The sequence below is a fragment of the Coregonus lavaretus genome, assembly GCF_964263955.1.
Source record: "Coregonus lavaretus genome assembly, chromosome: 18".
Taxonomy (NCBI): domain Eukaryota; kingdom Metazoa; phylum Chordata; class Actinopteri; order Salmoniformes; family Salmonidae; genus Coregonus; species Coregonus lavaretus.
In genome coordinates, this window is record NC_140005.1 from 39,315,317 (window position 1) to 39,340,316 (window position 25,000).

Sequence of the window (25,000 nt, forward strand, 5' to 3'; positions counted from 1 at the left end):
TGGAGTCCTTTATATACATGCCATCGTCTCAGTTGGTCTCTGGGTTTTGTGGTAGGAAGAAGTAAGCAGTGCAGATCTACTTCGAAGTCATTGCTCAAGAAGAGTGGAGAGGGAAAGAGAGAATTGGCAGGATGGATATGTGAAGGGAAAGAGAGGAGAGAGAGAGAGAGAGAGAGAGAGAGAGAGAGAGAGAGAGAGAGAGAGAGAGGAGCGAGGGAGAGAGAGTGAGAGGGCAGGATTTATGGACCAAGGGAGCCGAGGGAGAGAGGGAGAGAGGGAGAGGGGGAGGACATGGATGGATGACAAGAAGTAGATGGAGTGTGCGGTTTAAAAGACCCTCAGTCTGTGACGCAGGCTCTGCTCTCCAGGTGCAACGTGAGTCTGGTCTGTCTGTGAGGATGTTCCCAGAATGCTGTGGTGAGGCGATGGCGGTGGTTTACAGGGTCTCAGTCGTCAGTCATGTGATGAGGAGTCCAGGAGCGTGTGTGTGTGTGTGTGTGTGTGTGTGTGTGTGTGTGTGTAGCTGGTGGGAAATTATTCTAAATGAACACACAGTAGAGCACTTAACAATCTGCAGGGGTGGTGTACACACACACAGACACACACACACACACACACACACACACACACCAGCAGCAGCCAGAACATTCCTCACACATCTGGCCCTGCCCGAGTCTCTCTCTTCTCTCTCTCTCTCTCTCTCTCTCTCTCTCTCTCTCTCTCTCTCTCTCTCTCTCTCTCTCTCCCTCTCCCACAACCAACCATAATAACCAACAACCCCTCTGTTCTCCATTTCTCTTTTTATGATCCTCATACCCCCTCCTCCACTAGAATCATAAAAGTGTGCAATGCTGAAAACGTCTTTTACAGTCCTGATTTAGGAGGAAACAGGCTTATTGTGTCCATAAGAACGTGCCATCCAGAAACATGCCATTTAGTTAACACCATACCAAGACATGATTCAGGGCATGCAATACAAGGCCAACACAGGGATTGTGTTTGAGATACCCAGTGTGACATGGAACAAATCTTACGTCTGAAAGCAATCCCAGAGAGAGGTTCATTCTCTGTTCAACATTGAATCTACACTGAGTGTCCAAAACATTAGGAACACCTGCTCTTTCCATGACATAGACTAACCAGGTAAATCCAGGTGAAAGCTATGTCACTTGTTAAATCCACTTCAATCAGTGTAGATGAAGGGGACGAGACAGGTTAAGGAAGGATTTTTAAGCCTTGAGACATTTGAGACATTGTGTATGTGTGCCATTCGTAGGGTGAATGGGCAAGACAAAAGATTTAAGTGCCTTTGAACGGGGTATGGTAGTATTTGCCAGGCGCACTGGTTTGAGTGTGTCAAGAACTGCAACGCTGATGGGTTTTTCACGCTCAACAGTTTCCCGTGTGTATCAAGAATGGTCCACCACCCAATGAACATCGAGCCAACTTGACACAACTGTGGGAAGCATTGGAGTCAACATGGGCCAGCATCCCTGTGGAACGCTTTCAACACCTTGTAGAGTCCATGTTATGTACACTCAGTGTATAATATGTTCTATGTGTCATCCAGAACAGAGGAACACAGGGAAGTGTGTGAGTCTGATTATAGTTTCGGGTGAAGTAGAGGTCTTGGTGTGATGTTGTGTATGATGTTTGATAGTGAAAGTGATAGTGTGTGTGTGTGTGTGTGTGGACATGTTTAACTATTCTTGGGTGGACCAGAAGTTCCCACAAGAATAGTAAACAAACTAAAATTTGACAAACTGGGGACATTTTTTTAGTCCCCACAAGGTCAAATGCTATTTCTAGGGGGGTTGGGTTAAGGTTAGAATTAGTGTTAGGGTTAGAATTATGTTACGGGTTAGGGTTAGGAGCTAGGGTTAGTTTTAGGGTTAAGATGAGGTTTTGGGGTTAAGGTGAGGGTTAGGGTTAAGGTTAGGGTTAAGGCTAGGGTAAGAGTACGGGTTAGGTTTAGGTTTAGTGTTAGGGGTTAGGGAAAATAGGATTTTGAATGGGACTGAATTGTGTGTCCCCACAAGGTTAGCTGTACAAGACGGTTTGTGTGTGTGTGTGTGTGTGTGAGTGTGTGTGTGTGTGTGTGTGTGTGTGTGTGTGTGTGTGTGTGTGTGTGTGTGTGTGTGTGTGTGGGGGGGGGGGGGGAGCGAGATGTAGGTCAGGAGATGGAGGGTGCGACGGCGACTGTGTCAGGCACATGTTGGATCGCCGGCCTTGGCCCCAAACAGGAAATGAGGGCGCATGAGCAGGAAGTGAGCGGCTTGTTGCTTCATTCAGGCTAGTTAGGAGAGCGAGATGTTGGTCAGGAGATGGAGGGGTGACGGCGACTGTGTCAGGCACATGTTGGATCGCCGGCCTTGGCCCCAAACAGGAAATGAGGGCGCATGAGCAGGAAGTGAGCGGCTTGTTGCTTCATTCAGGAAGTAAGGGCACATGCATGGAGGAAGTGTCTTTGTTGCTGTTCCCTGCCAGGAAGCTATTGTTACAAAGTGTGAGGCTGTTTTTTCTTAAAGGAGTGTTTACTCCTGCTTTGTCTGTAATCTTATGGCACCCCTCCCTCCCTCCCACCCACCCTCCCTCCCTCCCTCCCTCCCTCCCTCCCTCCCACCCACCCTCCCTCCCTCCCTCCCTCCCACCCACCCACCCACCCACCCACCCACCCACCAACCACTCGCAGTCTGACATGTAATAATAATAATAATAATATGCCATTTAGCAGACGCTTTTATCCAAAGCGACTTACAGTCATGCGTGCATACATTTTTGTGTATGGGTGGTCCCGGGGATCGAACCCACTACCTTGGCGTTACAAGCGCCGTGCTCTACCAGCTGAGCTACAGAGTATTTGTCTTAATGCTCTAGTATTTCATGTAATAGTGCCTTTTGTTCACACTCAGGAAACTATTGTTACTCTCCTTCCACTTGTTGGTTGTTGTTTACTCGTCGTTCACGTGTTCACGCTGGACTGTGAACCAAGTGCAAAATGACGGAGTGAAGCTCAACTCTATTCAGATGCTGTCGTTGGTCCCTGCTCTCTCTCTCTCTCTCTCTCCCTTTCTCCGCTCCGTCTGTATTCAATAGAAATGGAAATCTGACCCCCCCCCCCTCCCTTCCTCTTCCCAGATTCCCCTCCTCTCCCCCCTCCCTCCCCTGTCGTCCCCCATCTCCCTGCTCCACTCCCCCCAGAAGGAGACAGGATGTTTTGAGAAGAGGGATATTGCTCCTAATGGATTCCAAACACCACAAAAGTTTATTAGGAAGCTGGGCATCATAAAAATGGGAGGAATGGGGGGGTGGAGGAGGAGGAGAGAGGGAGGAATAGAAGGAGGGTGCTAGATGGTGGAGAGCAAGAGAGTGGAGGAAGAGGCAAAATGTGGAGGAGAAGGAGGGTGGTAGTCGGGACGAGGGGCTTAGTTTTTGTTTTGCTTGGTTTTACAGAATATTTACATTAACCACCCTTGGGAAATCAGCTTCATATAACTTACTTGGTGGGGTTGGGTTTCATTTATAGTCCCTTCAGCTGTGGTTTTTAGATGTTTCTAATCAAATGAATAATGTATTTCTTATAATCTTTATTTTGGTCTGTCTAGGGACAGTGGTATTGTTGATAAAGTGGTAGTTCTACCTTCCATATCATAGCCTGCAGATATGTCGTAGCCCTAATGCAATGCCTTTTAATAGAATTAAATTTTCAAATTAGATCAAAGTGGGAATGTACCATAATAAAACAGGGAAGTACATATGACTTGATTTTAGTGTGTATACGAATGCAGCTGTTGCTACTTAAATGAATGAATCTACACAATGACATTAGCAGTGGTTCTAGGAATTGTTTGTGAGCCTTCAGTGTGAATCAATGTGGATATCCATCAGACAGTGAGACAGTCGTTCATCATATACGACAGTAAGACAGTGAGACAGTCATTCATCATATTAGACAGTAAGACAGTGAGACAGTCGTTCATCATATTAGACAGTAAGACAGTGAGACAGTCATTCATCATATTAGACAGTAAAGCAGTGAGACAGTCATTCATCATATTAGACAGTAAGACAGTGAGACAGTCGTTCATCATATTAGACAGTAAGACAGTGAGACAGTCATTCATCATATTAGACAGTAAAGCAGTGAGACAGTCATTCATCATATTAGACAGTAAGACAGTGAGACAGTCATTCATTATATTAGACAGTAAGACAGTGAGACAGTCATTCATCATATTAGACAGTAAGACAGTGAGACAGTCATTCATCTTATTAGACGGTAATGAAAGGATTGAATGCCAGTGCAGTGGAGCCTTGCCATGAGCCACGCAGTTGTCCTGGGTGATGTGATCTGAGCGTGTCAGTATTCATGGCCCTCCAGCCCTCCCTCGCCACAGATGCCTCCCGTCCCTCCCTGTGTGTGTGTGTGTGTGTGTGTGTGTGTGTGCGCAAACATGTGTGTGTGTGTCCTATCCCTGCGTCAGAGCATCTAATCGGGCCTTCTCCTCACAAAGAGTCTCTTTGATGTGCGGGAGCTTCCTGCCTTGCTCCAAAAGGCTTTACTATGTAATAACGTTTGGTCTCCACTGAATGCATTAGGATTTAATTGTGTTATTGATCAGAGCAGTAATCCTACAAGTACCTTACTCTGTTCTAGTTCTGCTCTGCAGGGAACTATTGGATAGAGAGGATATGTGGAATATAGGCTACCAGGAACAAATGCCTTGCAATGCAATCCACTATATATATATATTAACCATTGGGTTCAATTTGTTAGCTTCATAAAAAATATACGTAAAACAGGGACGTGATTCACTGTGTGTAGTCAAACTTTGTGTGTGTGTATGTGTGTGCATGCGTGTGTGTGTATGTATGTGTGTTGGTAGCCGCCCCCCTCCCCAACTCCCTTCCCTTCTCCAGGGCCAGGCTAGCCGTTAAATCTCATTTTCTTAATGCTGATGACCCATGAGTGATGTGGGTGTGATGGGGGATGGGGGGTCAGGGGGTCACTGCAGAGTGCTGGGGATGAGGAGGGAAGTAGGGAGGGAGGAAGAAGGATGAGGAGGAGGGGGTAGGAAAAGGGAGAGAGATGAGTGCTATGTGTGATGGTGAGAGATGAGATGGGAGGAGAGGAAGAGAGAGAGGGGAGGGAAGTGGAGAAAGAGGTAAGGAGAGAGGGAGGAAAACGAAGGAGAACAGGGAGGAAAGGTGAAACCAAGAGGAGACTCGAGAGGAGGTGAGGAGCACTTGTCTTTCCACCAGTGTAATCCCTCTAATTTGGGATTTTAAACTCCAATCCCCTGTTCCGGGGTCATCATCATCAGAGCCAGCATTTCATTGGTCCCAAATTGCTCCCAGGTGTCCTACTGCTGAACACACAGGCATGCATACATGGAAAAGAAGATTATTCAACACACACACACACACATTCACACACATGAACACGCATACACAAAATCTCTCTCTCTCTCTCTCTCTCTCTCTCTCTCTCTCTCTCGCTCTCTCTCTCTCTCTCTCTCTCTCTCTCTCTCTCTCTCTCTCTCTAACATAGGAACACAGTTACACATTGTTTTACAGACAAAAAGACTAAGGCCTGGACACAATAGCATGGTAATTTCTAATAGGAACAGTAGCTGTATTTCTAACATTTGTTTACCAGTGGTCTCTGATCTGTTTTATTCTGACCCAGTTTGTTCTGAATGTTGTCGATCGTCTTTCCTTAACTGACAGACAGCAAGCCAAGGTCACATGTATACTGTGTATGTTAAAGGTGTGTTACAGATACGTTACAGGTGGGTGGATTGGAATACAGTGCCATACCTAAATGCCAACAAGCCAAAAAATACATTCCATAGTATCAGTAGCGTCAGGAGAGTGATCTACAGTGGAAATATGTGGAAGTATATCGGTATCTGCCTAAGTCACAGAATGGGCAACATCATTAAACAAACTACAGAGTTGACTCCAGGACACAGACCAATCCAAATGTCAAAGTTGACATTCCAAGTTGACGTTCCAAAGTGGTTTCCAGCGGAACCCATGGTGAACAGAGGGGCGGAGGGAGCACTAAACCAAGGTGTAACGAAACAAAGTAGCTTTAGAGCATGGCGTTTGCAACGCCAGGGTTGTGGGTTCGATTCCCACGGGGGGCCAGTATAAAAAAATGATGTATGCACTCACTAACTGTAAGTTGCTCTGGATAAGAGCATCTGCTAAATGACTAAAATGTAAAATGTAAATGTAATGTATGGGCATGCACAGAAACTCATGCACATAAACACAAATGTTGGTCTCTGTGGGTTTGTTTTGACAATAGAAGGATTTGGGGGGATAAGGGTCCCCACTCGTCTGGATTACATGCCCCCTCTGGTCACACAGGAGGTGAATTTGGTGACCCCAGCAGTATCCCACTCCCCTAACCCGACATCTCCCTTTCTACTTGTATTCTCTTTCTCCTTGTCCATCTCCTGTCCCTGTCACAAGTGGGATCTGAACCCCAGTCTCTCGCGTGAGAAACCAAAGTCTTTACCATTAGCCCAAGAGGAAATTACCCCTTGGACTGAGGTTGACACAGATTTTGAAATTGCAGGCGGGGCTACATCATCATGGCAGTGTGATGCCAGGACAACAACCTCTCCCTAAACGTCAGTAAGACAAAGGAGCTGATCGTGGACTACAGGAAACAGAGGGCCGAGCACGCCCCCATCCACATCGACAGGGCTGTTGTGGAGCAGGTCGAGAGCTCCTCAGTGTCCCCATCACTAAGGATCTATCATGGTCCAAACACACCAACACAGTCGTGAATTGGACACGACAATGCCTCTTCCCCCTCAGGAGGCTGAAAAGATCTGGCATGTCAAAAAGTTCTACAGCTGCACCATTGAGAGCATCTTGACTGGCTGCATCACCGCTTGGTATGGCAACTGCAAGGCACATGACCGCAAGGCGCAACAGAGGGTGGTGAGTACAGCCCAGTACATCACTGGGGCCGAGATCCCTGCCATCCAGGACCTCTATACCAGGTGGTGTCAGAGGAAGGCCCAAAACCTTTTCAAAGACTCTAGTCACCCAAGCCATAGACTGTTCTTTCTGCTACCGCACGGCAAGCAGTACCATTGCACCAAGTCTGGAACTAGCAGGACCCTGAACAGCTTCTACCCCCAAGCCATAAGACTGCTAAATGGCTAATCAAACAGTTACCAGGACTACCTGCATTTAACCTTTTTTTACTAACGCTCTTGCACTGACTTTATACACACATACTGTACCATCAATGACACCCCAACACACACAGACAGACGCCACACACTTTCAAAACATACGTGTGTGCTACAGCTCAGTCTATTATCTATCTTGTTGCCTAGTCACTTTACTCTACCTACAGTGGGGGGAAAAAGTATTTAGTCAGCCACCAAATGTGCAAGTTCTCCAACTTAAAAAGATGAGAGAGGCCTGTAATTTTCATCATAGGTACACGTCAACTATGACAGACAAAATGAGAAACAAAATCCAGAAAATCACATTGTAGGATTTTTAATGAATTTATTTGCAAATTATGGTGGAAAATAAGTATTTGGTCAATAACAAAAGTTTCTCAATACTTTGTTATATACCCTTTGTTGGCAATGACACAGGTCAAACCTTTTCTGTAAGTCTTCACAAGGTTTTCACACACTGTTGCTGGTATTTTGGCCCATTCCTCCATGCAGATCTCCTCTAGAGCAGTGATGTTTTGGGGCTGTCGCTGGGCAACACAGACTTTCAACTCCCTCCAAAGATTTTCTATGGGGTGGAGATCTGGAGACTGGCTAGGCCACTCCAGGACCTTGAAATGCTTCTTACGAAGCCACTCCTTCGTTGCCTGGGCGGTGTGTTTGGGATCATTGTCATGCTGAAAGACCCAGCCACGTTTCATCTTCAATGCCCTTGCTGATGGAAGGAGGTTTTCACTCAAAATCTCACGATACATGGCCCCATTCATTCTTTCCTTTACACGGATCAGTCGTCCTGGTCCCTTTGCAGAAAAACAGCCCCAAAGCATGATGTTTCCACCCCCATGCTTCACAGTAGGTATGGTGTTCTTTGGATGCAACTCAGCATTCTTTGTCCTCCAAACACGACGAGTTGAGTTTTTACCAAAAAGTTATATTTTGGTTTCATCTGACCATATGACATTCTCCCAATCCTCTTCTGGATCATCCAAATGCACTCTAGCAAACTTCAGACGGGCCTGGACATGTACTGGCGTAAGCAGGGGGACACGTCTGGCACTGCAGGTCATTCACTAGGTCCCCCCGTGTGGTTCTGGGATTTTTGCTCACCGTTCTTGTGATACTTTTGACCCCACGGGGTGAGATCTTGCGTGGAGCCCCAGATCAAGGGAGATTATCAGTGGTCTTGTATGTCTTCCATTTCCTAATAATTGCTCCCACAGTTGATTTCTTCAAACTAAGCTGTTTACCTATTGCAGATTCAGTCTTCCCAGCCTGGTGCAGGTCTACAATTTTGTTTCTGGTGTCCTTTGACAGATCTTTGGTCTTGGCCATAGTGGAGTTTGGAGTGTGACTGTTTGAGGTTGTGGACAGGTGTCTTTTATACTGATAACAAGTTCAAACAGGTGCCATTAATACAGGTAACGAGTGGAGGACAGAGGAGCCTCTTAAAGAAGAAGTTACAGGTCTGTGAGAGCCAGAAATCTTGCTTGTTTGTAGGTGACCAAATACTTATTTTTCACCATAATTTGCAAATAACTTCATTAAAAATCCTACAATGTGATTTTCTGGAAAAAAAATTCTACATTTGTCTGTCATAGTTGACGTGTACCTATGATGAAAATTACAGGCCTCTCTCCTCTTTTTAAGTGGGAGAACTTGCACAATTGGTGGCTGACTAAATACTTTTTTCCCCCACTGTATACAGTGGGGAGAACAAGTATTTGATACACTGCCGATTTTGCAGGTTTTCCTACTTACAAAGTATGTAGAGGTCTGTAATTCTTATCATAGGTACACTTCAACCGTGAGAGACGGAATCTAAAACAAAAATCCAGAAAATCACATTGTATGATTTTTTAATAATTAATTTGCATTTTATTGCATGACATAAGTATTTGATCACCTACCAACCAGTAAGAATTCCGACTCTCACAGACCTGTTAGTTTTTCTTTAAGAAGCCCTCCTGTTCTCCACTCATTACCTGTATTAACTGCACCTGTTTGAACTCGTTACCTGTATAAAAGATACCTGTCCACAAACTCAATCAAACAGACTCCAACCTCTCCACAATGGCCAAGACCAGAGAGCTGTGTAAGGACATCATGGATAAAATTGTAGACCTGCACAAGGCTGGGATGGGCTACAGGACAATAGGCAAGCAGCTTGGTGAGAAGGCAACAACTGTTGGCGCAATTATTAGAAAATGGAAGAAGTTCAAGATGACGGTCAATCACCCTCGGTCTCGGGCTCCATCCAAGATCTCACCTCGTGGGGCATCAGTGATCATGAGGAAGGTGAGGGATCAGCCCAGAACTACACGGCAGGACCTGGTCAATGACCTGAAGAGAGCTGGGACCACAGTCTCAAAGAAAACCATTAGTAACACACTACGCCATCATGGCTTAAAATCCTGCAGCGCACGCAAGGTCCCCCTGCTCAAGCCAGCGCATGTCCAGGCCCGTCTGAAGTTTGCCAATGACCATCAAATTGATCCAGAGGAGGAATGGGAGAAGGTCATGTGGTCTGATGAGACAAAAATAGAGTGTTTTGGTCTAAACTCCACTCGCCGTGTTTGGAGGAAGAAGAAGGATGAGTACAACCCCAAGAACACCATCCCAACCATGAAGCATGGAGGTGGAAACATCATTCTTTGGGGATGCTTTTCTGCAAAGGGGACAGGACGACTGCACCGTATTGAGGGGAGGATGGATGGGGCCATGTATCGCGAGATCTCAGTAAGAGCATTGAATATGGGTCATGGCTGGGTCTTCCAGCATGACAACGACCCGAAACACACAGCCAGGGCAACTAAGGAGTGGCTCCGTAAGAAGCATCTCAAGGTCCTGGAGTGGCCTAGCCAGTCTCCAGACCTGAACCCAATAGAAAATCTTTGGAGGGAGCTGAAAGTCCGTATTGCCCAGCGACAGCCCCGAAACCTGAAGGATCTGGAGAAGGTCTGTATGGAGGAGTGGGCCAAAAACCCTGCTGCAGTGTGTGCAAACCTGGTCAAGACCTACAGGAAACGTATGATCTCTGTAATTGCAAACAAAGGTTTCTGTACCAAATATTAAGTTCTGCTTTTCTGATGTATCAAATACTTATGTCATGCAATAAAATGCAAATTAATTACTTAAAAATCATACAATGTGATTTTCTGGATTTTTGTTTTAGATTCCGTCTCTCACAGTTGAAGTGTACCTATGATAAAAATTACAGACCTCTACATGCTTTGTAAGAAGGAAAACCTGCACAATCGGCAGTGTATCAAATACTTGTTCTCCCCACTGTATGTACATACAGTTGAAGTCGGAAGTTTACATACACCTTAGCCAAATACATTTAAACTCAGTTTTTCACAATTCCTGACATTTAATCCTAGTAAAAATTCCCTGTCTTAGAATAATAATAATAATAATAGTAGAGAGAATGATTTATTTGAGCTTTTATTTCTTTCATCACATTCCCAGTGGGTCAGAAGTTTACATACACTCAATTAGTATTTGGTAGCATTGGCTTTAAATTGTTTAACTTGGGTCAAACGTTTCGGTTAGCCTTCCACAAGCTTCCCACAATAAGTTGGGTGAATTTTGGCCCATTCCTCCTGACAGAGCTGGTGTAACTGAGTCAGGTTTGTAGGCCTCCTTGCTCGCACACGCTTTTTCAGTTCTGCCCACAAATGTTCTATAGGATTGAGGTCAGGGCTTTGTGATGGCCACTCCAATACCTTAACTTTGTTGTCCTTAAGCCATTTTGCCACAACTTTGGAAGTATGCTTGGGGTCATTGTCCATTTGGAAGACCCATTTGCGACCAAGCTTTAACTTCCTGACTGATGTCTTGAGATGTTGCTTCAATATATCCACATAATTTTCCTTCCTCATGATGCCATCTATTTTGTGAAGTGCACCAGTCCCTCCTGCAGTAAAGCACCCCCACAGCATGATGCTGCCACCCCCGTGCTTCACGGTTGGGATGGTGTTCTTCGGCTTGCAAGCAACCCCCTTTTTCCTCCAAACATAACGATGGTCATTATGGCCAAACAGTTATATTTTTGTTTCATCAGACCAGAGAACATTTCTCCAAAAAGAACGATCTTTGTCCCCATGTGCAGTTGCAAACCGTAGTCTGGCTTTTTTATGACGGTTTTGGAGCAGTGGCTTCTTCCTTGCTGAGCGGCCTTTCAGGTTATGTCGATATAGGACTCGTTTTACTGTGGATATAGATACTTTTGTACCTGTTTCCTCCAGTATCTTCACAGGGTCCTTTGCTGTTGCTCTGGGATTGATTTGCACTTTTCGCATCAAAGTTGTTCATCTCTAAGAGACAGAACCCATGTCCTTCCTGAGTGGTATGACGGCTGTGTGGTCCCATGGTGTTTATACTTGCATACTATTGTTTGTACAGATAAACGTGGTACCTTCAGGCATTTGGAAATTGCTCCCAAGGATGAACCAGACTTGTGGAGGACTACGATTCTTTTTCTGAGATCTTGGCTGATTTATTTGGATTTTCCCATGATGTCAAGCAAAGAGGCACTGAGTTTGAAGGTAGGCCTTGAAATACATCTACAGGTACACCTCCAATTGACTCAAATGATGTCAATTAGCCTATCAGAAGCTTCTAAAGCCATGACATCATTTTCTGGAATTGTCCAAGCTGTTTAAAGGCACAGTCAACTTAGTGTATGTAAACTTCTGACCCACTGGAATTGTGATACAGTGAATTATAAGTGAAATAATCTGTCTGTAAACAATTGTTGGAAAAATGACTTGTGTCATGCACAAAGTAGATGTCCTAACCGACTTGCCAAAACTATAGCTTGTTAACAAGAAATGTGTGGAGTGGTTGAAAAACAAGTTTTTAATGACTCCAACCTAAGTGTATGTAAACTTCCGACTTCAACTGTAGCTACCTCATCACATCGACTTGGTACTGGTACTCCCTGTATACAGCCATGTTAATTTTACATCTTATCCAGAGCAATTAGGGTTAAGTGCTTTGCTCAAGGACACATTGACAGATGTTTCATGGAGTTGGCTCAGGGATTCAAACCAGCAACCTTTTGGTTGCTGGCCCATTGCTCTTAACCGCTACGCTACCTGCCGCCCATATACAGTAGCTAAAGCTAACAAGAATAACAGATTTTCTCCTTGACCACATTATTGCATTATTGGTTCTTTAGAAAATAGTTCAAAATAAATGGTATAAAATTGTACAGTTTCCCTAAATACTGTGTCTTGACCACTACTTTAGCTGAGGGGAGGACAAAAAGCCTCCTTGGCGACTTAAGCTAGCAGATGCTCGTGCTTCCAATTATGGTGTTGTTTGACTCGTTATTGTTATTCGTTATTCATTCCTCGTGTCACTATTTCTATTTTTATTTTATCTTTGTTATCTTTCTCTTTAACTCTGCATTGTTGGAAAAGGACCCGTAAGTCTTTCACTATTAGTCTACACCTGTTGTTTATGAAGAATGTGACAAATAACTTTTAATTAGATTAGAGTCCGACTCACCTTTGTTACAGACTTCCTCTCTCCCCTGTTGGCCTATCTTCCCCTCTGTTATACAGTATGGGGTTAAAGGAGTGAGAGAGAGAGAGTGTTCCCTTTTATCCATTCCTTCTGTCTGTTTCTCCCAAAACCTCAGCAGATTACAGTAGCAACCTAATGCACCATGGTAAGACTGGCCCTTCCACTGGCCCTGTTACCTTTACTCCAGCCCCTCCAGAGGAAACTCTTTGAAGGCCCGTGTCAGGGATGGGTAAGGAAATATTATTGTTGGCCATGGCCATCAGCCTCAGTCTGAGAGATGCAGTAGAGAATATATGTGGTTTGACCTTCTTAAACATACAGACACGTACACACACACGTACACACACAAACACACACACACGCTCTACACACTGATGAATGGTGCTTGCTTGCAGAGGTACAGCCCACCACAGAGGAAGACAGGCAAGCAGAAAGACAGACAAATAGACAGGCAAGCAGACAGGCAGACAGACATCACACACACACTCACCAATGTTCCCCCTCTGATTAAGATGGCGCCGTACTGAATGGCTGCTGTCTTGCGTGCCACGACCCAACTTTGCTATTTTGTGATTATTTTGGCGTTTATCTTTACTTTTTTTGCACAAAATGTATCATTTCCTATAATCAACAAAAACTATTACCGGTGCGGACCCTGTATATAGCTTTCTCTCTTTTTCTTATTTCTCGTGTTTAATTTTTTTTATATATATTATTAGTTATACTTTTTTGATATTGAATACTGCACTTTTGGGTTGGACTTGCAAGTTAAGCATTTCACTGTACTTGTGCATGTGACAAATAAAACTTGAACTTGAATTGTAGAGGGGGCTTCTGGACCCTGGAACTTGGAGTGGGGAAGGTGTGCACTGTAAGACTTCGTCTGGCAGGAGTTAGGCGATGACAGGGAGAAAGAGGGGGACAATGGTCCTGCTGTGTAAGAATAGGAGCATGGTTGGGGACTCAAGGGGGGTGAAGGGGATTTGGATGGCTTGGGGAGGCGTTGGGCGATGGGAGGGGGGCGGGAGGAACCTATGGAAATGCAGATCGCCTCTTTGAATTCTATTGCCAGCCTCAGCTTTGATGTCAGCAAAGGAAGGGGTTTTTCATACAGACCAAACTTTCACCGCCTTCCTCTCTCCCTCCTCCCTCCCCTCCTTCCCTCTGTCTTTAGTCCCCCACTGCTTCTCTCTCTCTTCTTCAACGGACAAAACAGACCCCCTACCCATCTCCTTTCCTAACCACTCACTCTCTCCATTCATTCTTCCCTCCATCCTTTTCTCCTCATTTCAGTCTGATGTGGTCCAGATGAATGTAACTGGATTAGACTGGACTGCACTGGTCACCACATGACCTTAATACAGTGGTTTTCAAACTTTTTCATCTGGGACCCCATTTTTTCCACCAGAATTTCTGGGGACACTATTGTTTTCACAACAATTTCTCGTGACCCCACCCCACCTCAAATCTAATGATACACCCTTCAAATCGGTACATTTAGATTTTTACATTTACAAATAACCTTCAATTCATTACATTTTCATCTCTTATCAAAATGAAAAGAAACCAATAAATACATTAATTTTCAAATGATCTTTCTCAAAAACGTTGGTATATTGTCCAAATAATATGTAATCTTCATTTTTTTTTGGGGGGGGGGGGAATCCCCACTGCAGTTCCCCCGACCAATTTTTCCTCTAAACTGCGCAGCCCCGAGACTGCTGCGAGCTGAAATAATTCGGTGCGACTCGAGTTTCGCCATCAGCTGGAAGACAGTGTCTGTTTTTGGTCAGTATCAGTGGAGGAAAGGGAGAGCAGAGGCTGTTGAGAGGTGAACCCTTAATCTGCTGCTCTCTCTTTCGGCTGAGACTGACCATCAGATGCAGGCACCATCAGCCCAGTAAAATAAAAATAAAAAGCAAATTATTTAAACGTATGCTTACTTAGCTGTGCCTCACAAGTAATACAACAATATATTGAATAAGCTAAGTAGCCAGTAGGCAGAGGGTAGCATAATTTGTCTGATTCTCTGTAATAATGGATGGGAATAATAATGCATTTTATTTTGTAAAGTGGTTTCTTGCATCAAACAACACAACAACATTTTCAGTCACCTCCTTGTCTGAAGGACAACTGGATAAACAGGTTAATGTCAAGCCCTGCATGTTTTTTTCAAAAGTCTCATGGAATGTAGGCCTACATTTAACGCCACACATTGGCTGCTACAGTAGGCTGAATGATAGAACAGCTATTTTCATGTTAAAACGTTATGGGATCCATTGTTTTTGATGGTAGGCCACTCTGGTAGGCCTACATTATGGTTAAATAGCCACAGTAGCCTACATGGCCACTGTTAAAACTTAGAGCGGGTACAGCCTCAGTGTTTACAGTATACACACGCTGGAAGTTGCACAGAAGTTACTCAACGTTCAAGTTTGTGCTCAGCACACCTGAAATTTGCTCAGAGGGAACATTGCCCCCGACCCCGACTTTGAATACCACTAAGGCTTAAAACAACGTTCACACAACATTCCCACAACTTTCGCACAATATTCACATAACTGTCACCCAATATTCACACAAATTCAATCCCTGTCAATAGAGCTCTGACTCTCCTTTGGGCATTCAACCGTCTATGACTAATGTATTTTGTAAATGTATAACTAAGTAAAGTTTAGGTGTGTTGACTACTTCGGGACTGCTAGGGTTCAGTTCTGTCAGCTCATTGGACCCCAGTCCATGCAACCATATTTTAACATGTTCCTCTCTTCCTCACTAAACGTAAATAGCAACGTCAACATTTGTTTATTTTTTTGGGGGTTTCAGCTTGATATGAGAAGTAACTCAATCATTATAATCACTTTGTGTTTTGTTTTATGAAGATGCATGATGATTCAACTTTAAACGTTTCACCTTTTACACTCAGCCACTGCTCCTCTCTTTCTCACTCCCTCTCTATGTCCCTGTCCCTGTCCCTGTCCCTGTCCCTGTCCCTGTCTGTCTGTCTGTCTGTCTGTCTGTCTGTCTGTCTGTCTGTCTGTCTGTCTGTCTGTCTGTCTGTCTGTCTGTCTGTCTGTCTGTCTGTCTGTCTGTCTGTCTGTCTGTCTGTCTGTCTGTCTGTCTGTCTGTCTGTCTGTCTGTCTGTCTGTCTGTCTGTCTGTCTGTCTGTCTGTCTGTCTGTCTCTCTCTCTCTCTCTCTCTCTCTCTCTCTCTCTCTCTCTCTCTCTCTCTCTCTCTCTCTCTCTCTCTCTCGCTCTCTCTCTCTCTCACTCACTCACACTCTCACTCACAGAGAGGAAAATACATTATAAAAAGAAGAGGAGAATGTGATAAATGAACTGGTTTGGAAAGTGCATAGTGGAGAGATAAAAGAGAGATAAAAGAAATGGAGGAGAGACTATCCCTCTGTCTGTATCCTCTGGGAGCTGCTCTGTCTTGCCTTTTGAAACGTTTTGTTCCCCAGAGCTATTCTTTTCCATTTCTCCCTACCTTTCTTCCTATTGATCCTATTTTAGCAGCAGGGCCAGAGGTTGACGTTCTTCAGATTCCCTCCTCTATTCCTCTGTCTTCTCCCCTCTCTCTCCTTCTCCTCCTCCACTATGTGGGTCTCTCAGAGAGTCGAGCCAAGTCAGGAGACACCAAGTCCAAATGCTATTTGCCAAATTAGATTGTGAAGGCTGTCCATGATATTTAGGAGCTAGCTCTCCAGTTGTGGGACAGTGTAATAGTGTCTTGTGAGTTCATAGGGCAAAGAAGTCACTCCTCTTCAGTTGTATGAAGGGGTCAACAATAACCCAGCATTGACAGGGTTAAACACAATTAAAGGACCATAAGAAATGGACACCAATTCAATATATCCAATTAGTTTGAGTAGGGGGTTATAATGAATTGTGGGAACACGACAGAGAGAGAGACAGAGATAAATAATTCATTCATAAAGGGAGAGAGAGAAGGAGGGAAGAGGGAGGTAAGACTTAAGTGTGTTTCATGGTGGAGTATACATTAAAAGCTTCATCTTTTAATACCGTAGCTGGAATGCAGTCAGTCAGTGTACACTGTTAAACACTCCCTAAGCCCTGGCTCCACTTCACTCTCTCAGCACTGCACTGTACTCTGCACAAAGAAACCTTTGTTCTAACTTTCCCTCCTCTCTCTCTCTCTCTCTCTCTCTCTCTCTCTCTCTCTCTCTCTCTCTCTCTCTCTCTGTCTATCTGTTTCCCTTATACTCCCTCATACACCCTCTCCCCCCTCTCTCTCTCGATCTCCCCCTCTCTCACTTTCTCTCATTCGAACACATAGAACATGTACACAATGAAACATCTAAGGATGTATTTTCAGTCCAGCAACGTGAATACATCAACTTAATAATACCCATCTTAATGTCAGCCCTGTATGGGTAACAAGGCAGTAAAGAGATTAGTCTAAACACATCCACAATATCCATAATGTTGGATTTTTTAAACTCTACTACCCTCCATGCAGGGGCGAAACTTTCACTGGGGACGGGGGGTCAAGTCCCCCCCACATTCTGAAATTGCACTTTTGTCCCCCCCCCCAGTTCTATCATTGCAATGTGATGCAAAAAGCGGCAACGTTGTGCTTTAGGACTATGCAGACACCACAGAGCGAACAGACAGGCTGTGTGAAATGCAAAGCTTCTGGAAGGCTGGCTGGACCAGCACGGGAGAGTTGAACAGAGGCAGCTGCTGTCAGTGTGTTGCGCTCTTTCTCCGAGTTGTAAAAGCAAGCAGAGCAGAAACTGGCTACTCTTTAGTTGACTGATGTAGCTGGCAAGGTAACTGCAGTTTAACTTAAAACAAAAAAAATTAACTAGTGTTTATTCTCAGTGCTGAGCTATTAGCTAGTGTAACTGACATGTAACGTTAGCTAATGTTTCATCCCCTCTCGACTGAGGTGAATGAATTAGCTAGCTAGTGGCTAACTTACCACAGCCAGTTCAGCTCTAGCCTCTAACTATCTGTCAGATAGCGATATAAGGTGGCTATTATTACTGTCTAACAGCTGATGTTTGTATGGAAATGTTTTGTAGCCTTTGTTTTGTCCCGTTTCAACAGAAGTAAATTAACTTGGATAGCTTTCGCCAGTTAATGTATCGTTAGAGAGAGAGCTGGCCATAAGTTCACTAATGTTAGCTATTTTTTTTTGCCTCAATCACACTAGTCCTGAATCAAATGATGAAACCAGTGGCCAAATGATTGAAGACCAATATTCAAATCAAATCAAATCAAATCAAATTGTTTTTGTCACATGCGCCGAATACAACAGGTGTAGACCTTACAGTGAAATGCTTACTTACAAGCCCTTAACCAACAATGCAGTTTTAAGAAAGAATACCAAAAAAAATCACAAAAAAAGACAATATAAAATAATACGAAATAATGTAACAAATAATTAAAGACGTTTTCTCAGTGCAATGAGAGTTTGTATTAGTCAGTATAGCAATGTAACATTATTGATCTGTGATTTTCCCTAGCTAATTCCCTACTTTTCACACAAACACAGTAATAAACAGCTCTACAGGCTTCACTGTGCCTACTCAGTACACAACACTATGCTCATCATGTCTTAGCAGGATCAGATGGTGACAGGTGTCCCAGCAGGGCCATACAGCCAGGGAAGACCAGTCTATGGAGCTCAGGTGAATTTTGCAGTATACTAACAATATCAGTGAATGATACAAAGTTCCATCTTGAATTGATGGGTAGACCTACAGTAGCTACAAATCAAATCAAGTCAAATCCCAGACTGTACAGGACAGCAACTTAAGTTTAAAGCTACAGTCTGGGATCTGGGAATAATAGTCATTTCAATTATTGAACCATTGATTCTATTCTTGGATAATATAATGTATAAATGTACACCAAGGTAGTGCTTTGTCATGCCTCATCTGAGCAGTATCAGATAGTGACAGGGGTCTCAGCAGGGTCAGGCAGCCAGGGAAGACCAGTCTGTGACGGAGCTGAGGAGAATCTTTGCATTTTACACTTTATTATCTCTGTGTAGCAAACACTGGACAAGTCAGATGCTTAAAAGATTGAAACTATTTTAAGGCAGTCTTTCCAAACTGTATCAAGGGTTGAAAGAGGCTTTTCCCGATGACACAAAACATGTAAAACAAAAATGTGAGGAAGACCTGGTAAAAGCTATTGATGATGATGAATGGATACAGATATGTTTGAATGCACAGTCATGTTCATATAATCTCAGACATCAATTACTGCAGTTTAAGACCATCCATAGAACATACTATATGCCAGTGAAACTGAATTACATGCACTCAGAAATGTAATTCCTCTGCTGGAGGTGTAAAACACAAAATAGGACATATTTGCAGATGTTATGGTCTTGTGAAGGCAGGCTGAATTCTGGCAAAGAGTATGTTCTTTTATCTCAGCATGTCTACAGATTCTCCCTTCTCCCTGTTTTTGTTTGCTTGGAAATGTTGATACTGGAGACTGTTATCAGAAGAATCAAGCATTTATAGCGGCTAAGAAATGCATTGCCATTAATTGGAAGGTTGGTTATCCTCCCACAATGTCACAATGGATGGAATATTTGATTTATTACAAGATTAAGGGTATACTGGGTAATTTGCATAAGGTCTGGATGTCTTATATGGAATACAGTACGACAAAAGGAGTCTGTATTGAAAACATGCCCACGTCAGGGGAGATACCTATTTAGGCAATCCCTAGCTCCTGGGCTGCTCAGTCCTTGCCCTGGGGGTCTGCCATCCTGTGGGTTGTCACTCTGGCCTTGGCCTAACACCCCCGAAACCAATAATAAATGTTTCACTTAAGATCCTGAAGCTGAGTGGGGTGTGTTGGGTTGGGGCGCTGCAGGGCGGTGGACCCCTAGGGACAGGACGGGGAGATCCAGCCATATTGTGTGCAAGTTAAAAGAGCTCTACAGTACTATTAGGCCTATGATATGAATTATACTGAACAAAAATATAAACGCAACATGCAACAATTTAAAAGATTTAGCTGAGTTACAGTTCATAAAAGGAAACAAGTCAATTGAAATAAATTCATTAGGCCCTAATCTATGGATTTCACATGACTGGGCAGAGGTGCAGCCATGGGTGGGCCTGGGAGGCCATAGGCCCATCCAGTTTTTCCCCACAAAAGGGCTTTATTAGAGACATAAATACTCCTTAGTTGTTCATTTGAAAGGCTATTGGCTTTGATGTAGTTCAGTCTTGTCAATCACTTAAAAATATTTAATAATTATCTCTTACTTAGCTTGATGACTGTGGGCATCTTTGCTTACTTTGTTTTGTTCTAAATAGACACAACATATTTGATTGTGTAGAAATGCAGGAAATTAGCTTTAGATAGCAAAAAAGGTCCTCCCCCAGACCCCCGCCAGGTTATGTCCCCCCCATCTCTAAAACCAAAGTTGCGCCCCTGCCTCAATGTCTCCTTTCTCTGCCCTCATCAACAGCTTTTTCTGGTTAACCACACATTTACAGTAAAAAGCGGGGGGTGGAGTGGCGGGTGGAGGGGGTGTGGTCCACTTCTCTCTCATAGCCCCAAAAATATCTACACAATCTGCAGTAAGAAGGGTACACACAGCACACACTCACACACAAAAACACACACAGACGTACGGACGAGCACACACACACACACACAGATACTACAATCAGGATTACAATGGCAGACCTGGGGGTGGGGAAACTGTCTAAGAATAGAACTAGTTGTCACTGTCCTCCCACTCACAATGTGTAACTGTGTGTGTGCATGTGTGTGTTATGGTAAAAATCAGGTCATGTGTGACACGACTGGAGACCTTATGAAATCAGTGTGTTGTTTTGCATGCATGGTCTACGTGAAGGAGATATGGTAATATGGGCTGTCAAGTTGTGTCATAGTATAGTATGAATGTCTGTGGATGAGCAAAGAGAGAGAAAGACAGTAAGAGAGAGGTGAATGGGTGAAAAGCAGGGAACTTATGAAATCAGTGTGTTGTCTTTACATATGGTCCACATGAAGGGGATAGGATAGCAGAGGATACGGTGGAAGGGATTGGCTCCTCTGCATAGGGGTGCCAGGTTTGGTCATAGTACTACCACACACATGTGGATGAACAGAGAGGGGAAGAGAGGAAGTGAGAGAGCGAGTGTGAAAGACGGGGACCTTACGAAATCAGTGTGTCTGAATGAACCACCACACGCACGCACACACACACACACACACACACACACACAGGGTTCTGACGCAACACACCCGACCATGCTGTTACATGCCTGCTGCTCACTCATATATGTTCACCCAACAAATTTCCCACAACCTTGGAGCAACCTTTCCCATGTTGGGTTTCAAACAGCTCCAGGCCTGTAGAAGCCTGTCTGAAACTGATCTGGCTGCTTTTTTACCAATAACATCTCCTGTCTCCTGTGTCAATAACAGTAACAGACACATAAGAGGTAGATCATCTCTATAACAGTAAGAGATTGATGACCTAACCAACTGCTCCTGTCTCCCGTGTGTAACAGTTAAGTGATAATGCCAGAGAAGCCTGTGTTTGGAGGATATATTGGCACGGGTGTTGTTAATCGAGGGCCAGCAAACCATGCCAATATATCCTCCAAACACCGGTTTATCGGGCATTATCACTTTTATACAAAGGGTTACCAACATATTGAGCGTCTGCTAAATTACTAAAATATAAATGTAAATATTCAAATAATGATTGACCTATTTTCATTAAAAATGTTACTTTTATTAATTTATTCATACTATTTCATCCTTCCACAAGATATAGTCCCGACACAAATCTAGGGTTGCTACCCAAGCTGGCTGGTCGTTCTTCTATTGGTTCGGTTGCCAGAGACGCGACCCGGTCGTTCAGTCGTTCGTTCTAAATGTTCCATTGCCATACTGGCTGGCAACGTTCTTATCCCTTGCTTGCTAGCTAGCCAACTACGGCTAACTTACAGTCACGTCAAACGTCAAAAAGAATAACAACAGTATTTGCATTTGTTTAAGCTGTTTTCTAGTGACATTTATTTGGATACATCCATAACATTGAGCTAATGAGGCTCGATTTCAACTGGCATAGAACATGTGCTCTTTCGTCAGGACACTGTTGTTCAGAGGAGCTAGCCAACAACACAGCTAACACAATCACTTCAAACTGAAGCTGTAAAGACTACAAACTAGCTGCACTTTGCTTGGTTTTTACCTTTTTTCAATTGACATTTCTTTGTATATATCCATAAAAATGATGCCAGCTGATTCATGATGTCGACTGGCTGAGAAACGCTGCCTGCCTGTCTGTCTCGTCCCGACCCCTACACGTCCATTACTATGGGACAGCTGGAGATCGAATTTGAATATTTAAACAATGTTGTAAATGTTGGAGAGACAGACAGCAAGGTTTATACAAATCTCCGCTGTTGAAAATGAAATGTTATTCTAAAAGAAATGTGAGATAATGTCTAGATGCTTTTTATAGTGGAGATCAAGTTTATAAATTGCTTGGCTGGGTTGATGAGACAGTGGATTGCGCATTCAGATGGAACAGAGCAAATAGGCATATTAACGTCATAGATTTAGCCGGTGGTAACCAATCAGCATTCAGGATTAGACACACCCGTTTTATAATAGCAGATAGATCGGAGGTGTATTGGTGAATGGAGACACTGGTTTGAAATGGTACTGATCTGAGATGTTTGAGTCTATTAGCCCTGTTGTTCTAGACAGGTAGAAAGGTACTCCCAGACACTCCCAGTCCTAACCCATTCACAGGTCATAGAGGGGATCAATGAAGTTGTACTGCACGTACTGTACCATGTACAATGCAGGCAGGTCACCTGTGATACACGTCAGTATACGACGTCCATCCATGTCTGAGGACGTCGGGAGATGACGTGTAAACCAGCCACAAGGGGCAACAGTGTGCACTGTTACCTTCATGTAGGTTTGGTTTTGTTAGGGTGTTGTTGTTTTTTAAGCCTATCCCAAACCTTAACTCTTAACGTAACCATTCGGAGTTAATGCCAAACCTTAAGAATTCAGAGTTAATGCCTAAACTTAACCTTAAACACTTCAACATTTTAGGTTTGAGAAACATGGATGAACTGCTAATTCTCACATGAGACTGTGAGAGATTGTAGGTACAATGAACATGGTGTGTATGTGTGTGTGTGTGTGTGTGTGTGTGTGTGTGTGTGTGTGTGTGTGTGTGTGTGTGTGTGTGTGTGTGTGTGTGGATGTGTTTAACTATTTTTGTGGGGACCAGAAATCCCCACAAGAATAGTAAACAAACTAAAATCTGTACAAGACTGTGTGTGTGTGTGTGTGTGTGTGTGTGTGCCTAGATAAAATACTAGTTTGGGTGTGAACTGTTTATTATTTTGCAATGGAACACATTTTGCTGTTGCTTGGGTCTTGTGTTCATGTTTCCACTAATTCATTTGTCTGAAGACGATTTTATGTGTTGCCATAACTTTACAACAACTCAATACATCTTAGGTCATCTCTCAGTGCTGTATCAACATTCAGGTCTAAAAGCTGAATTGCTGGTGAAAGGAGGATATGAACTGAGCCTAAGCTCTGGATTTAGTCAACCAGACCTGGGTTCAAATACTATTTGAAATCTTTTAAATACTTGTAGTGTTTGCTTTAGGTTGCCTGGAGTGCTAGGTGGGTGGGGTTTGCACTTTTGGGACTTTTCTATTGGTTCCATTGCAACAGATAAGCTCAATCAAACACAACAAAAGTTTTAAATGATTTCAAGTAGTATTTGAACCCATGTCTGATTGGAAAAACAACAGTCTCCTCACCTGGTCTATGTAGTACAGGAGTTACGCAAGTATTATGTGGTATTATGCAACACTCCATAGGAGTCTCTAACCCTAAAATAATGTCTCCTTTGTGGCTCATATCATTGCATGGTCTGAATCTAATAGTTAATGGTCATAGTGCTGTATCTCATGTGTCCCTATGCGTGTGTGTCTGTGCTCTGGGTCCTAGTATTCAGAGTGTAAAGAGATGTTACCACTGACCTTCAAGAGGTCAACTGTCACACAGAAGTTAAAGGTTAGGAGTGAAGGTCCTAAGTTATGGTCGTTGAGGGACCGATCTTTTTAGTCCTACCCTGCAGGGACAAGCAAAACCTGACAGTGACTATCTTTATGAGTGATCAGTACATACAAATCAGTTGTGGTCTGGTGTGTGTATATGGGTGTGTGTGTGTGTGTGTGTGTGTGTGTGTGTGTGTGTGTGTGTGTGTGTGTGTGTGTGTGTGTGTGTGTGTGTGTGTGTGTGTCTGGGGTCATCAGTGTACTCATACTGATGGTGTCATGGCTGTTGGTGTCTGTTATTACAGGGGTTGACAGCACTGTAACTAACTCATATTAATCATCCTAGTTGTCTCTTATGCAAAGGTTCATTACCATGCATTCACACCTCTGAAACAGGGTTGGGCTCAATTCAGAATTTTGGAATTTACTCCCATTCAACTCATGAGTTGAAATTCAAATTGGAATTGGAATTTGATTTTGAGTGACAGGAGGTAGAATTTCATTCAGCTCAATTCAAAGAAATTCCACTCAGTCATAGAACATGAGAATTTCACTGAATCTAACAGGTCACACTTTCAGATACCAAATAATATATCACTTTCCTCTGGAAATTATGTTCATATACTTTTTTTAATGTAGTGCTTAGAATAGTTCAATGTATTTTCACCAACCATTTACTTTGTTTGGCTTGTTTTTGAAGGCCTCAGGGTCAACTTGAGGGTTAAACAAAGCAGGATACCATTTCCTGTCATTAATCTTGTTCTGGAGGCAGCTCTGCAGAGTGGTTATTAGCTGGCACAGCCACAAAGCCATACAATCTGATAAAAACCTAACCCTAACCTTAACCCTAACCTTAACCACACTGCTAACCCTAATACCTAACCCTAGCCTTGAATTAAAAACGAAAAGTACATTTTCGTTTTCATAAATATTTACAATACAGCCACTTTTGACTTTGCAGCTGGCCTATCTAAAGTTCTAAAGTTCTTCCTCCAGGACAAGACTCATGACAATAAAAGTTAATACACTAATGCATTTCCCCATACTGAACAAACGTTAAGTGAATAATTAAATATAATAACTTAGATTATTCGCATACAGGTTTTGTTTTCCTTTATCATTCATTTTAAGAGTATGTCCTGAAAATCTATTGCTTCAACAATATTTGATAAGCATGTACAGTACCAGTCAAAGGTTTGGA